Source organism: Lissotriton vulgaris, unplaced genomic scaffold, assembly GCF_964263255.1.
Source record: "Lissotriton vulgaris unplaced genomic scaffold, aLisVul1.2 SCAFFOLD_902, whole genome shotgun sequence".
NCBI classification, from domain to species: Eukaryota; Metazoa; Chordata; class Amphibia; order Caudata; family Salamandridae; genus Lissotriton; species Lissotriton vulgaris.
In genome coordinates this window covers 187,896-202,052 of record NW_028240880.1, presented here as the reverse complement: position 1 = coordinate 202,052, position 14,157 = coordinate 187,896, and the positions used below count along the sequence as shown (strand labels likewise).

Below are 14,157 nucleotides of genomic sequence, written 5' to 3'. Positions count from 1 at the left end.
CTTAAAGAATAGCAATATGAGGAAGGCACTTCTCCTGCGGAGAAAAAGATTCCCTTCTGGCAAAGGGGAGGCCCTATCTTCTGGAGAAGGATTCTGTGTAAGGTACCCTACCGAGCACTTCCAAGACTGCAGCGCAAAAAAGAAACTTGTTCAGTTTTGTGGCTGGAATTAGCAACTAAAGTGACTGCAGTTTTCCTTCTGAAAACACCCCATAATGGATAAAGCAAGATCCCATTATCCTCTATTGGCTCATCATCTAACTCTTCACCATTGAAGGCCATTGTACCAGCCTCACCTAGGGTAGCCAAGAGAACACAATCGACTACAGCACAGCACAAGATTGTTGCTGATGCATTTCTGACGACCACACCATGAATGACCATTATTTCACCATCTACGACAACTCCATCTGTGGCAGTACCTCTTTCACTGTAAACGGCAATTTAATCTATTGTAAACATTATCACCTAGTTGATGACCCAGACGACTGACTTTCTATTTCCATCTCTATGCATTCTCCATGGAAAGTGTTTGTGCACTTACCAGCTCACATTCTAGAGTCTGAAATAGAGGCTGACATTAGTGACTAACAGAACACCATGGATGCAGTGTATAACCCTGAGCAACTGGATGTGAGCTATATGCCATATTTTGAGGATGGGAAGGAATATCAGGATTATGACTGTCGGTGTAATACCTTTGTGTCAGAAGATCCTCAAAAGTTTAGCTTTTTTGTGACCCTTTGCGCTACTATAAGGTGTCAAGTTTGGCAGGTGCTATTTACATTGATGGCGATTCTGTGACATGTGCTGAAGACTTAAAGCTGCTCTCACAATAGCCTGTGTTCCCTCCCATTGGCCTACTGCCTGTCCCATCCATTCAACCACAAATACAAATGCTGCATCCACCACCGCCCCTCTTTCGATGTTGGAGGCCCCACCTGCCCATTTTTTTCCAGCATTTACCCAGGATTTGCAACCCTTTCCACCAACACCTAGGCATAGGAGCAAACAAGATGCATCAGACTCCAATCAGTTCTCTGAAATGGAGGAGGAGGGTGAGCTGTAAGAGAACCAGTTGACTACCAGCATGATCAGAAGTTGGAGGATTGCATCCTGCCAAAAAAGGATGTAACCCATGGAGGATTACATCCTGCCAAAAAAGGATGTAACCCATGATGCCCCATTCATCTCCAGAAGAGATAGCTCACTTTCACGTGCTACTTGAAAATTTTGTGAAACGGTTCCTTCCTCATAGCATCAGAAGAGCAGTAATGCCCTCTATATGACTTTGAACAGCAACCCCGTGAGGCCATAAAGCATGTCCTCATTCATGACTTTGTTTAATTAAATGGCCTTAAGTTAAAAAGCTCCAGCAAAGTTACTGGCAATGGTGCCTGTTGTGGAGAAGGAATATAGGACTGTCAATTCTGCTTCAACTCGTTTGTCAGGCTATTCTATGTGTCTTATCCATCGTATTAGCAGCCCAAAGATGTTAAACATCCTGTCACTCCAGTTTCTCTACCTTCTGACGATGCTGGCCAAAGACTGGATAACCTGGGCTGTAATTTTGGTTTTAATACTGCAACTTCAATCAGAGCTGCAAACATCTTGGCCATCCTCAGTCATTACGATCGGAAGATGTGACAGAACATTTCACCAGTGCCAAATTCAAATAAAGAAGACCGAAGAAGCAAAGACCTTAGTTAAAAACGGGAGCCACTGCATCGGCTGCTGCCATAGATGCAGAAATGGATGTGTTGAATGGGGTTTTTCACCAATTGTTAGCCATTGTTCTAAGAAGACGTTGGCTCTGATGTACAGACTTTTATCCAGAAGTCCAGTTTGTCCAGTAGGACAGGCAGACATTATTTGGAAATAATGGTGATTCCCTCAAATTAAAAAACAGTCAATGCACATTCCCTAGGAGCTATATGTTAAATGCACTAGTTCAGCTATTTTGTTGTGGCTCCATTCACTCAAGCATTGGCGGAGATTTCATTCAGTACGTCTGTTAAGAGCAAGCCCTTTACTGGGCCATAAAGAGCTATGAAGCCAGCAGAAAACAAAGACCGAGCTATGGTATAATATCAGAGCAGGGCTTTAATACCTTACACCCAGAAAAACCAATTCAATGATAGTTCATTTTAATCCTATGAAGTAATGCAACTAGTAATTTTGGGGGAAGACATACCAAATCTAGTCTTGGAAAAGATTAGATTACAGATATCTCTGTAAACAAAATTCTGTAGTTAGTTACCTGTGCTAACTGTAACTTGCGTCCCCGCAGTGCACTGGTTATGACCTCACATATTAAACTAGAAGGATTATGGCTGTCCTTAAATATTTGTAAAGGCAGACAGCCAATTATATACTGGCTTGTTATCGCTATGTACCACGGTATACCACTAACTTACTGCGGTGTACCGTAGCACAATATATCACCAGGGTACAAATTTGGGGTTGTATAGCGTTACCCTTACGTTATGCATAATGTCGCATGGGCAGCACAATACTTGCATAAGATTTACAAAACTATGCAAATCCACCTTGTCGCCCTGCTTTCCTTGGTACATGTACAGAAATTCAAATGAGTGCAAGTCGCTGCCTCGCTTTACTCTGCACAACATAATTTACAATCTTCCAAAATTTCAACTACATCCGTACCCCACTCCACTGTATTGATCTACATTATATACCACTCCACTCCATTAAATGCTATTCTTTTTGGCGACACACTGACACTCCACTATCACTATATGCACTGTATGCAGCTCGACTGTATGCTATTTTACTGTATGGCACTCGACTGTACGCCACACTTATGTATGGCAAACCACTCTGCGACCCTCCATTCTGCTCCATTCCATTGGATTCCATTCCTATCTTTGCCACTCCACTATGAAACTCCAGTTCACCATTATGCACTGTATGCCACTTCAGGCAATGCCATGTCACTGTTAATCCGCTGTGTGCTAATCCACTGTATGCCACTCCACTCCACTGTACACTATTGCAGTGTATGGCACACCATGACACTCCAGTGTACACTATTCGACTGTCTGCCAATCCACTCTTCTACACTCCACTGTACACTATTAAACTGTATGGCATTCCACTGTACGCTATTCTACTATGATACTCTACTTTACGCCACTGCAGTGTATGCCACTGCACTCTACGCTGCTGCACTGTACGACACACTATTCCCCTCTCTAGAACTGCACTCAATAAATCTATACTGCACTTTATGGCACTGTAGACGTTTCTGCTTCACACTATTAATGTACACTCCATTGTCTAGCTCTACACCCCAGTCTATGCCCGTACACTCCATTGTACAATACTTTATTCCACTAAACTACTCTTTTTAATACTGTTCGATACAGTCCTCCACTCTACTGCACAGGACACCACTCCAATTTATAAGAGTTGGCTAGACTATATGCTACACCACTCCACTCCACTCCAATCAACCCAACTCCACGCCACTCTAATCTGATAACCTGATTCACTGTATTCTACTTTAGTTCACACTGTTGCGTAACTCCACTGATTTCCACTCCATTCGAATTAGACTTTACCTCGCTTTGTCACTCAGTCATCCTCACTATGCAGTTCCACTGTACAACACACTACTGTACTCTATACAACTCCACTCTACAACACCGTTTCCCACTCTACCCCACCACATTCTACTACAGTGCAGTCAATTCCACTGTACAATACTCCACTGTAAGACACTAGACTGTACGAATTTTTACTGTACGACATTCCAAATAACAATACCTTAATAAATAATACTCAGTGCTACCATTTGAAACACATTTTCATTAAAAACAAACATTGAAATTCCATGGAAAAACCAATGGTTACAGATGAGGTATAGTTAAAAAAAAGTTATTTATTCTTTCCATGCAACCCATAGTTAAACTACACAAACATTAGAAATTCTAAAGTTATAGTCATAACTTTAATTTTACACACCACCTTCAAATTACTATCACTCTCCTCCGTACAGTGTTCACTTAATGCTCCATACTACATTAACTATAACTCGCAACTCTACCATGCAGCGTGTTCTGAATAATCACCTAAATTGAGATGACATAAGTGTTATGAAAACTGATTTGATATGGAATATGTAATGTCATATGCAAGGGTATACACATTGCATTGAGAAGGCACAAGTTATAGTTAATGGAGTATGGTGAGTGAGAACACTTTATGGAGGTGCATGATGTTATAATTTGAAGGTGGTGTGTTAAGTTAAAAAGGGAGAACTAAGTAACACTGTACAAAGGTGGGCGCCTTATAGGAATGTGAAGGTGGTGTGTAAATTGTAACAAAGTTATAACTAGAACTGTAGAATTTCTGATGTTTGTCTAGTTTAAGTATGGTTTGTATGGAAAGAAAAAATGTTTTTCCTATCTAACTTATCTGTAATTTTTAGTTTTTTTCTTGTGGAATATATGTATAGATCTCTTAAAAAAATCAAACAAAAATTAGACCTGCAGGTCTAGTGGCTTAATCTAATCACCCTGCCCTTGATCCATAAACTGGTGTCCAATTATGTAATCCTGGGCAAATATTTTAATTCACTTAACCGCTATTTTCTTCTTTATCACATATGAGAGCACCTTTAAATATGCGAGTTCAGCATGTCTGCTGTACAAAAAAACACTTTTGTTCGATTTAGAAAACTATTGCTTCATATATAATACAAATCTAGCCACATATAAGATACACATGATCGCTGACTTGCCTCTTAGTTTATTAAACACATTGTCGTCGGGCCAGAGTAGGAATGTTTCTCACATAATGTTTAAAATGTGTGACTTTTAATAGTTATACCTGAAGCATGAAGTAGTAACATTTATTTACAATTACCAGATGTTCAATTGAAATGGCTACATTTTCCATTCAAGTGATTTTACTGAAAACTATAACGTGTATAATGTTTGAAAATAGTTACTGTAAATATTTTTCATTTGCACATCAAGTAAAGTCTTCTGATTTGTTTTGCTCTTGTTTGAATCTTTTTTTGCATGACACTTCTGAATTACAAAAAGTTTTATATTTTGGAATACTTCACTATTCATTTACGTTCTGTTTAAATGTTGTGTTGGGGGGGAAAAAAACTGACTTCTTACAGCCTTTTGTTTCACAATGATTGTCACAGCTCACTTCACCAAAAACCTCTAACTAATAAGAGAAAGAAAAGTAAACACTGTTTTCCAGGATAAGAAAATATTAGTAAAAAGACAAATCTGACAGTTGACCTCTGTCCTTGAACAGATAGCAAATGTGTCAAGATAAAAACAAGAATTAAAGGCATTTTGATTGCTCATTCAGAAAGTGAATGAGCAAACACCTGTTCCTTCCAGCTTAAGTTCACTGCCAGAACGGACGAGTAGGTGCCAAAAATAGCTCAACCTGATCAAATCTGACTCGTCATATGGAGTTGGTGGGGATATTTTTCAAGGCTTGTGTGTATGTGTATGTATATGTATATGTGTGTGTGTGTACATGTGTATGTACATGTGTGTGTACATGTGTGTGTATATATATAATGCACTTCGGATGGCGCTTGCAGTTTCCTCTGAAAACATTCGCCGCTGATGAAGGGATTCATTTCCTGAAACGCGTCCTGGCGTTTTTGAACTCTGGGTGTGGGTTCTGGATCGGGGGCCTTCGAGCAAGATGAAATAAAGCGATGAGCATATTCAGCAAACTCCCGTGGTGGCTTCATTCAAATTTGGGTTTCCTGTTGTGTGGTGAATATATATATATATATATATATATATATATATATATATATATATATATATATATATATCTATATCTATATATCCTCTCCAGTTCCCGTCAATGAATACCGCTCTCCACACAGTGGGTACTCGCAGCATGTGAGGACGGCCTTGCGAAACACTTCGCCACAAATAACGCTGGGCTGACAAGACATTGACAAAGGCTAGGGAGCTGAAACGTGTTTGTCAGCCAGTGCTTGCACGTATAAATATAAAATAAATATTGACAGAAAGAAGCCCGGAGTGCCCAGCGTTTTGTGAAGAATATCTATATCTGTAAATATCATTATATATCAGAATTTGGCAAGTGTTTCAAATCACTTACACAATTTCCACCAAAATTGTTGTTCTCGTTTGTAGCCCTATCGGCAGTGCTTAATTTTGTTTTTAAAATAATAATAAATAGTCCCTGGCTCCAAAATGTTGTTCAGAAGGTTGTGGCTAGCTCTATTGAAGGTCAGGGTGCCCAATACCACAGTTGCTTAATCTTAATTCCACCCCATGCCTCTTCATCTCAGTTTTGCAGGTTCTGGTTATTTTATTCCTCTTTTTCCCTTTGTCACTTTTTTTTCTTTCTCCTGCTTTCCCTCCATTTGTGTAGTACTATCTTGCACTGGATCAAAGTTTGTTGAGGAAAAATAAAGAGCTGGTCTCCAAAAACCAGTACTGGTGTGCCCTCCGTGCAGCCACTAACTCAGTTAAACACTGCCTAAAGGACATTAAAGGTCTCGGAACTGTTGAAGATTTTCATGAAGCCAATGGCTTGGAAGTCAAATTTAGTTCAAATAAAACATCTTTTATGGTAAGGCAAAACAGATGTTTTGCTGGACATTGGGGACTCTAGTTTTTAACCACGTGGTTTGATGTGCAGAGTTAGAATACCCTTGGCCTAGTCCATCTGGGCAGGAACTGAACCGATGGTCGTGTGTACCTTTTGGCGGAATTTTAACTATGAAAAAATTGTTTAAGCATATTATAATAGACGTGTTTTTCCTTAACTTGGCCCTCCTGGCAAATCAGCAAGAGGTTTGAGTCCATGATCACTAAACTTTCTCATTTAGATTGATGGGTTAGTAGGTGGATCTTAAGTTTGTGATCTCATGATGGACTTGGGAAAGGTGGTCCATTTACCATGGGGTCGCCTTCAGTCTGTGGAGCAAAGTGCAATGATGGAATTGAATAAATGCAGAAAAAGATATGAAAGCAGGAGTGCCACTACTCAATTCAAATTCTTAGTAGTCTTGTGTTCCTCGTTGCAATTAGAGCAGATTCTGTACTCCTTCCTCATGGGAGTCCTTTTTAGGTCGAGGACCTAAAGGCTGCGCTTGCGGTCTCCGGTCGGAGATTTAATGATTTGGAGTGTGGGAGCTTGAACCCGCCTCTCTCCTCCTCTCCTCCATTGGCTGGCTTCCTAAACGGAGGCCAGCCATTGGAGGAGACAGGCGTCACTCCAAACAAGCCCCGTCTCCTTCGGATTCGGGGGCGTGTTTTTGGTGGTCTTTCCACCAGTGACGTCATCCGTCACTCAGAACGCCAAAACACGCCCCTGAATCCGAAAATGTTAGGAGCTTTGCGACCGCCATTTTCCTGCTCCTTACGATGAGGTAGGCCGCTGCTGTCTCGTTCCCCGCCGTGTCTTTTTCCCGCCCCCCTCCCGCTGTCCGTGTCTTTGTTCCCGCCCCCCCCCCCCCTCCCCCCTCCCGCTGATTAGGTCGGCCGCTGGTGGCCTCTGGTATGTGCAGTCATTAGCCGCCTGCTGTCATTTCCTGCACTCTGCCTAGACACCATTCCACAGGTCTGCAAAAGGGATTACAGCTGTCATCAAAAATAAGTGTCCCGTGTGAATGCAGGGGTGGGGAATTTGTATCTCCCGACGCCCTGGACATGAGGATTCTTGTTGCGGACAAGAAGTTTTATTGTCTGCTTAGTCCTCCGGACAAGTAGACATTCTCTTTAACCCTTGTGCCTCTAATATAATCACAAACCAGTTATTATCCGATTGGAATATGAAATCTTAGTGAATGCGCCTTTTTTTAGGTAATTACGGTAACTAAAAGCCTGGCTGCAGCTGTGAGAAAGTTTGTGCTCACTGTCAATCCGAGGAGATCTCACACTTCCGTTGTTTTAATCTCCCCAACGGGATGATCTCCCCTTGGCATCTGCACGCGTGTTTAACCCTGCAAGTGCATTTGCAAAAATAAACTTTTGGCATGTCTTTCTGAGCTCCCCAGCCGGCCCTGCCAAAAAGCCAAAAAATGCACCGTGCGTTGACTTGGAAAGGGCGCCCTGTTTGCAAATATATTATGGCTTGAAAACCACCTGCTGCCTCGTTCCTTCCCTCCAGCAATTTTCAGATATCAATAAAAATGTCAAGATTACTCCGGTGATTAATGTTCTTCCTGGAGAGAGAAGGAGTTTTGTCTAGTGGAAGTTTGACGACTGGTAAGTTAGCTCAGAGGGTTACTATGCCTGCTGCTAAAAACGTGTGCCATGCAGATTGCAAAGTGCATGTAATATTAATAGGTAAATAGGTTACTGCTATTGTCAGAGATATTTTTGTTATTTTGCAGTTTATAAGTTAGAATCCTAATAGAAAACAATGAGGTATTAACTGCCAAAGGTCTGCATGCATACTGCAGGGTTTATATTAGACCTACATGTTTTTTTGCCCGGCTTTTCCTTAACATGATCTAGCTAAAAAGGTTCATTTGGGTAGAAATTAATTACTATTGAAGAAAACCCCTAACAATTAGTGTTATGTTTTAAATTCTGAATTTGTGCTTTTCCAGACCAAGGACTATATCTGCCTATCAGTAAAGTATGGATGACATGTGACTCTTACATCTTGTAATCCTCTGTCTTATGTAACGTGTTTCTTATACACTGATTTACACGCGTGATTGTCTCTGTTAAATGTGTGTATGATGTAAAGTGCTCTGACACCTCACACTGGTATGATTGGCGCTATAAAACGAAATGAATCTGAGAGACAGGTTATGGAGATTTGAGGGGCACTGTTCACTGGTGGTAGTGAGGGAATAGGAATCTGTGGTGGAGATGGTCACTCGAGGGCGCCAACAAACATTGTCGCACAGGGGGCCACCAATGCTAAAGCTGGCCCTGAGGTCTGTGTTAGAACACCGGCTCCCATATTAGTTTTGCTTCCGGGTGCTAAAAGTAGCTGCACATGCGCTCTTAGTTGAACAATAAAGATATGCCACTAGTGGTGCTGGGTGGATTCCCCTGCAGTGGTAGATGCCTACGTGAGCGGGGTCATGAAAGGTGCATGTCGTATGTTACAATTCCTTGAGAGTGTACAGGAATGCTGTGTATGCAAATTCTCGAAAGAGTTAGAAGTCAGAATAGCCCTGCGAGCTGAAGTTGAAGGCAAGGAAGCTGAACAAGGAGGATGTGGTGCCACTGGACGCCCTCAATTACATAAAGGGTTACGGATATAAGATGTACTTGTTTGATAAACATATACAGATTTCTCACTGCTAAAAAGCCCCTGAAGTTAGCTGTGTGTGAACTATCACCAGAGAGCCTTAAAACCAGTAATTCAGGAAATATTTGATGCACTTGTAGAGAGTTCTGAAGTCCCCGATTCAAGGAACTGCTGGGACATTCCTCATACTGTGCAGAAAGATGCATGCTGCCATTTTAAGGCATTTGTGATGCCATTTTCCACAGGAAAGCAGTTTCTGTCCAGGGGAATAGATCGTCTCATTTGCGTAGGCTCAGTGTCAAGGTTGATAAATATGAAATGCAGGAGCTTCCAGGAGACACTTGCCGAAAGCACAAAAAACTCAACTAGTGGGAACAAAATCCCAACCAAGAGGCAGGCAGCAAGCAACGGAGTGGGACATTGGGCGTGTTTCAAAATGCTCAATGCTTCTTTTACTACATTGTCTTAAAGGCATATGTTTCCCAATGGAGGTGGTACTGACCTTTCTTCACTGGGAGCTCGCTGTTGGTGGTTAATGCACCCTCTGTGTCCCCTAAGGTGCCCATTCCTCTTTATCCCTGTCTTCCCCAGTTTTCTAACTTCACTGGTTTTTTTTCCCTTTCAAGTAACCTATCTGATCAGCTGCTAAAATGTGTGTTTCACCATACGTGGCTCACTTACCCTGAGCCCGAGCCTAGACTCTCATGGGGATTATCAGGCTCCCCGGGCGAAACACTAGTAGTCTGACCTGCTCTGCACGCTCTCCCCCACTTTCCTCAGGTATTTGGGCCTTTTTTTCTAAATACCTCCTTTGTTTAATGCCACACCCTAATCCTAAATGCCCACCTCAAGCTGTTCTCTAGCGCCCACATATCTGCTTTGAATCCTTCATTTGCTTGTGCCCAGCCTGTCTCTTCGTCCCACCACATTCACTGAACTTTCAGCACCACATTCTACAGTGCTATATCTCAGTCGTTCACAAGTTCTCCCCTACTAGCCAGTACTTGTTGTTGATATTATAGTGCTGCACACTTCACTCGTGTTCTTTTCAAGCACTATAAAAACAGACTTTACCACTACTTAATCAGATGATAATCAGTGACCTTAGAAGGCTGAATGACGGAGGCTGCCCTGCCAGGGTTTTAGTAATCTTCTCTTCCAGCTCAAGCCCAAAACTAAGAGAACATTTAAAGTGCCATCATCCCTCCTTCTGTTCGAGTATAATCCTGGGTGGAAGCTATCTAGATCCTAACACCTAAATGCCACAGTAATGGGGGAAACAAAGGCACACAGCTTGTTATCACTTAAGTAAAAAAAGCTAAGATTTGGAGGCTGGTTTTTTATTTTCTGTAGCTCCTATATGTAACACATATGCATGCACTGTAAACATTTCAGCTGTATAAGTACGTATAAGTATTTATAGGAATGGCAAAATAAATAGCAATTCCTAACTTTTTTAATTTAATACTTTCATAGCACTACTTATCCCACTGTAAGGTGTCAGAGCGCTTTACATCTCACACACATTATACACTGACTATTAATCATACAAGTGTGTAGTGTCATAAACAGTCTTTACTGGTAGGGATTATATGCCACGATTGTTTGGCTGGTAGAAATTGAAAGTTGGGGTTTACAATATGACACTGCCTGGGATGGTCTATTAATAATGCTCAAAAAATTTTTAGCAGCCTTATAATAACAGATTGAGAACAAACAAGGTTCTAAACCCATGTCTTGCAGTTTACATGCAGGTGATTGATGCCAGTTTATAGCTCACTGAATATTGCCTGGTGATATTTCCAATAATTCACAGCTTGCTTGGGTGTCTGTTCTCTCCACCTCAATCCAGCCTGGTCCCCTTGAGGTCTACCTCAGTGCCATCTGTGAGTCTCATAACATTCCCTTCATTGATTCGGGTACTATGCTATTGAAATATCCACTCTCAGAGCTGTATTGTGCAGGCTTCTCAATTTTGACTCCTTTCTCCGTTTCTGTGGAGGCAGTTGGCAGGGCTGATGGAAGGCAGGAAGCAAAGTGAGCTGGTTAAGGTAAAAGGGTTGCTCAGAGCGCGTAGATGAGATCGCAGTGGGGGGGGGGTAAAGAAGGCTGAGCAGCCTGTGATAAGCGGAGGCAAGGTAGCAACAGTAGACAAGAGAGGGTTTTGGAAGGGATGAAGCCTATGGTGAAACTGGAGATAGAATAAAACTTCTTATGAGAGGGGAGGAGAACTTGTAGTGAAATGTGCAAGGGGTACAGAGCCTGTGATGAGGGAGTGGAGAGAAGGTCTTGGGATGGGTAGTGAGAGGGATATCCATTCCAATGTATATAGTGTGAAGGTATATTTGTAGTAAGGGAGTGGTGTAATTTAACAGTAAGTGAGTGAAACCCTTGTTGTGAGAAAAGAGAATAGGCGGGTTATGAACCCTATGATGAAGATGTGGAATTGGTATGGGCCCTATGGCAAGTTAGTGGAAAGGCAAATGATTACTGCTGATAGCAAGAAAACAGTGTGGAAGGTAATACTTTATAATAAGAGAGTTTGCAAGGGAAAAGAGGCAGAGATGGTCATGTATACTTTGGGTTTTATAGTTGACTAGTAATAAGTCCCTGCTAGTCCGTATAGCTTTTGGTTTTATAGAGTGCGTGGGACTAGTGGATTTCTTTACAGGGCTAGAAGATTATTGTATCCCTTTGTCCCTTGGACAAGTACAGTTTTTCAAAAATTCCACACCCCTGTGAATGGAGCGCTGCTCCATAGAATACCAGATATCGTTTTAACTTGAGCATTGTCCTGGTTTCAATAATGAGGCAATAAAACCACTGGAACTCTGGTGACAGGAGCGCTGACTGCGCGCTCCTGCCTTAGGACTATAGTCATTTCCTCTTGATCAAAAACTCGCTCGAGTTCATGGAGCAAGTCGGGGCAGTTCGTGACGTGCCGCCGCCTCTAAAGTCCAGTGACGCTGCACGTGGCGATATATAGAACAGACGGGTGCACGAGCCTCCGTGAGGAATAACTGAGGCCTTGGGCTTCTGTGTGTCATGCAATCCTGCAGATTTACTAGCCAGTTGTGGCGAGTCACGCGTCCTTCCCAGACAGTTTGCGGCGCTAGAGTGGCCATGGCGTCTCTTCAGATGTGCTGCAGTCGTCTGTGGAGAATGGTGCTGTGAACGGCACCGAACATTGCGTTTCCACGATTTACACCCTGCCTTGGAATTGTTCAAACAAAACCATTTTGCCGCCAAAGTGTCGAACAGGTGACGAACAAATGGCTGATTTAATCAATGTCTCACTTGGAGGCGAAAGACTGCATAGGACCAAGCCTTAACGGGGTGAACAAGCTGTGAAGAAAGACAGCTGGCAGAAACCACTGAAGGATAACTACCCATGGTAATATTGTACGGTTTACACAACCAGGATGGAAAATAAATAGTTTTTCAATACTTGCTTTTCAGGGGTAGCATTTCGATCCATTGCAGAAAGTGCGCACAGTTCACAAATTAACTCAATTTAACTGGTGCAAACTGCAGACTACCATGTCTGCATCATGCACCACTTTTGACCACAATACAAGCATAGCGCCTTGAGGAAGGCGCTTCTTTTTACAGAGGAAAGGATGGGTGCATATTGTTCCTGTTATTCCCCATGCCCCACGGTCGTGTCACCTCCTCCGCTCTCCATCGGTAGCATCAGAGGTGGACCCCGGGGCCCCTGCTTTCACCATCGGCGCCATCACACCCTGCCCCCCACCCATCCCCGGGGCTTCTCTTGCCCCCACCTGGCCATCGGTGCCATAAAATGCACCAAATTCACAGCGCAAGATTCAGTGACACCCCCGGTGGCCCCTGGCGCACCAAGGGGCAGTGCAGTACTCCCTTACCTTGGGCATCCACGATGCTGACTCATTGCGTACGTACTTTTAAACGGCACTGCCCTGCATGTGACCCTGTCTTTGGAAGAGGAGCTGTCCTTGTGTGCGCCGAGGAGAAGCGCTGTCCTGGTGTGAGTGACTGCCCTAGCGCCACCGGCCTGTCACAGTCTCCTCTCTCCTGTGCCAGGCACTCACTCACCAGTCTCCCTGCAGACAGACATTGTCCTGTTGCCTACAAGTAAAGCGGTGATCCCGCATTCTTTCGATTTCAGAGCAGGATGTTTCTCGTGATTGCTCCATCCATCACTTCCGTTTTTAAGTGGAGCTTGTGTGCTCAGATGGCTGTGTGCTAAGCTCTCTGCTGTCATCTAGTGTGACCTGTAAGCCTCGAGTTCGAGTCCCAGGAAGACTAGCTCAGCTTTCCTTCTGTTTCCAACATATAACATATATTTTCAGTGCTTAGGAGCGGCAGAAGAGTAGTCTAGACTGTGTATGCATTTCAAGTTGCAGAGTTGTTGTATACTGATGGGATATATAGAAAACTAATTCCGGCATAATGACGCAGCGTGTTGGGTAAAGTGGGGCGCTGCTCACGAGTACCCATTAATCTGCCTGGAACAGTAAATGAGTATTAATGAAACCTGAGGATTTTGGAAAACACTTCATCTCATTTCAGCAATATGGGGAGATAATAAGCCCCAAACTGTTGTTTTCTATTTCAGGTATGCCTGTTTGTTTTTTTGAAATCGGTTTAGGGTTTTTAATGTACAAGTCCCACCCACCGTTCTATTCTTGAAGCGCTAATCATGTTTACAGCTACAAATAATAGCCCTGTAAACAGATATTTTAACAAAGTCTCCCAAGAAACAAAAGTGAAAATAAATTGAGTTTACTGACAAACTCTAAAAGTATGGGTTTGCATTTTTGTGTGCCTTTTGCATACTCCGTTTTGGGACATTCTGGTAGATGGCACTAGTTTTCAGACAAAGTCTCAGTAAAGTATGGGTTTGCACACGGTGGGTCATCCT

At 42.7% G+C, this 14,157-nt stretch overlaps 1 protein-coding gene and 1 pseudogene across 1 annotated transcript in view; both read left to right on the top strand.

Moving 5' to 3' along the window:
- The window catches only part of LOC147672501 (ubiquitin carboxyl-terminal hydrolase 22-A-like), a 377,196-nt gene that overhangs the window by 210,536 nt on the left and 152,503 nt on the right, over positions 1 to 14,157 (top strand). The window lies entirely within an intron of this gene.
- LOC147672502 (protein KTI12 homolog pseudogene) lies at positions 8,997 to 9,623 on the top strand (annotated as a pseudogene).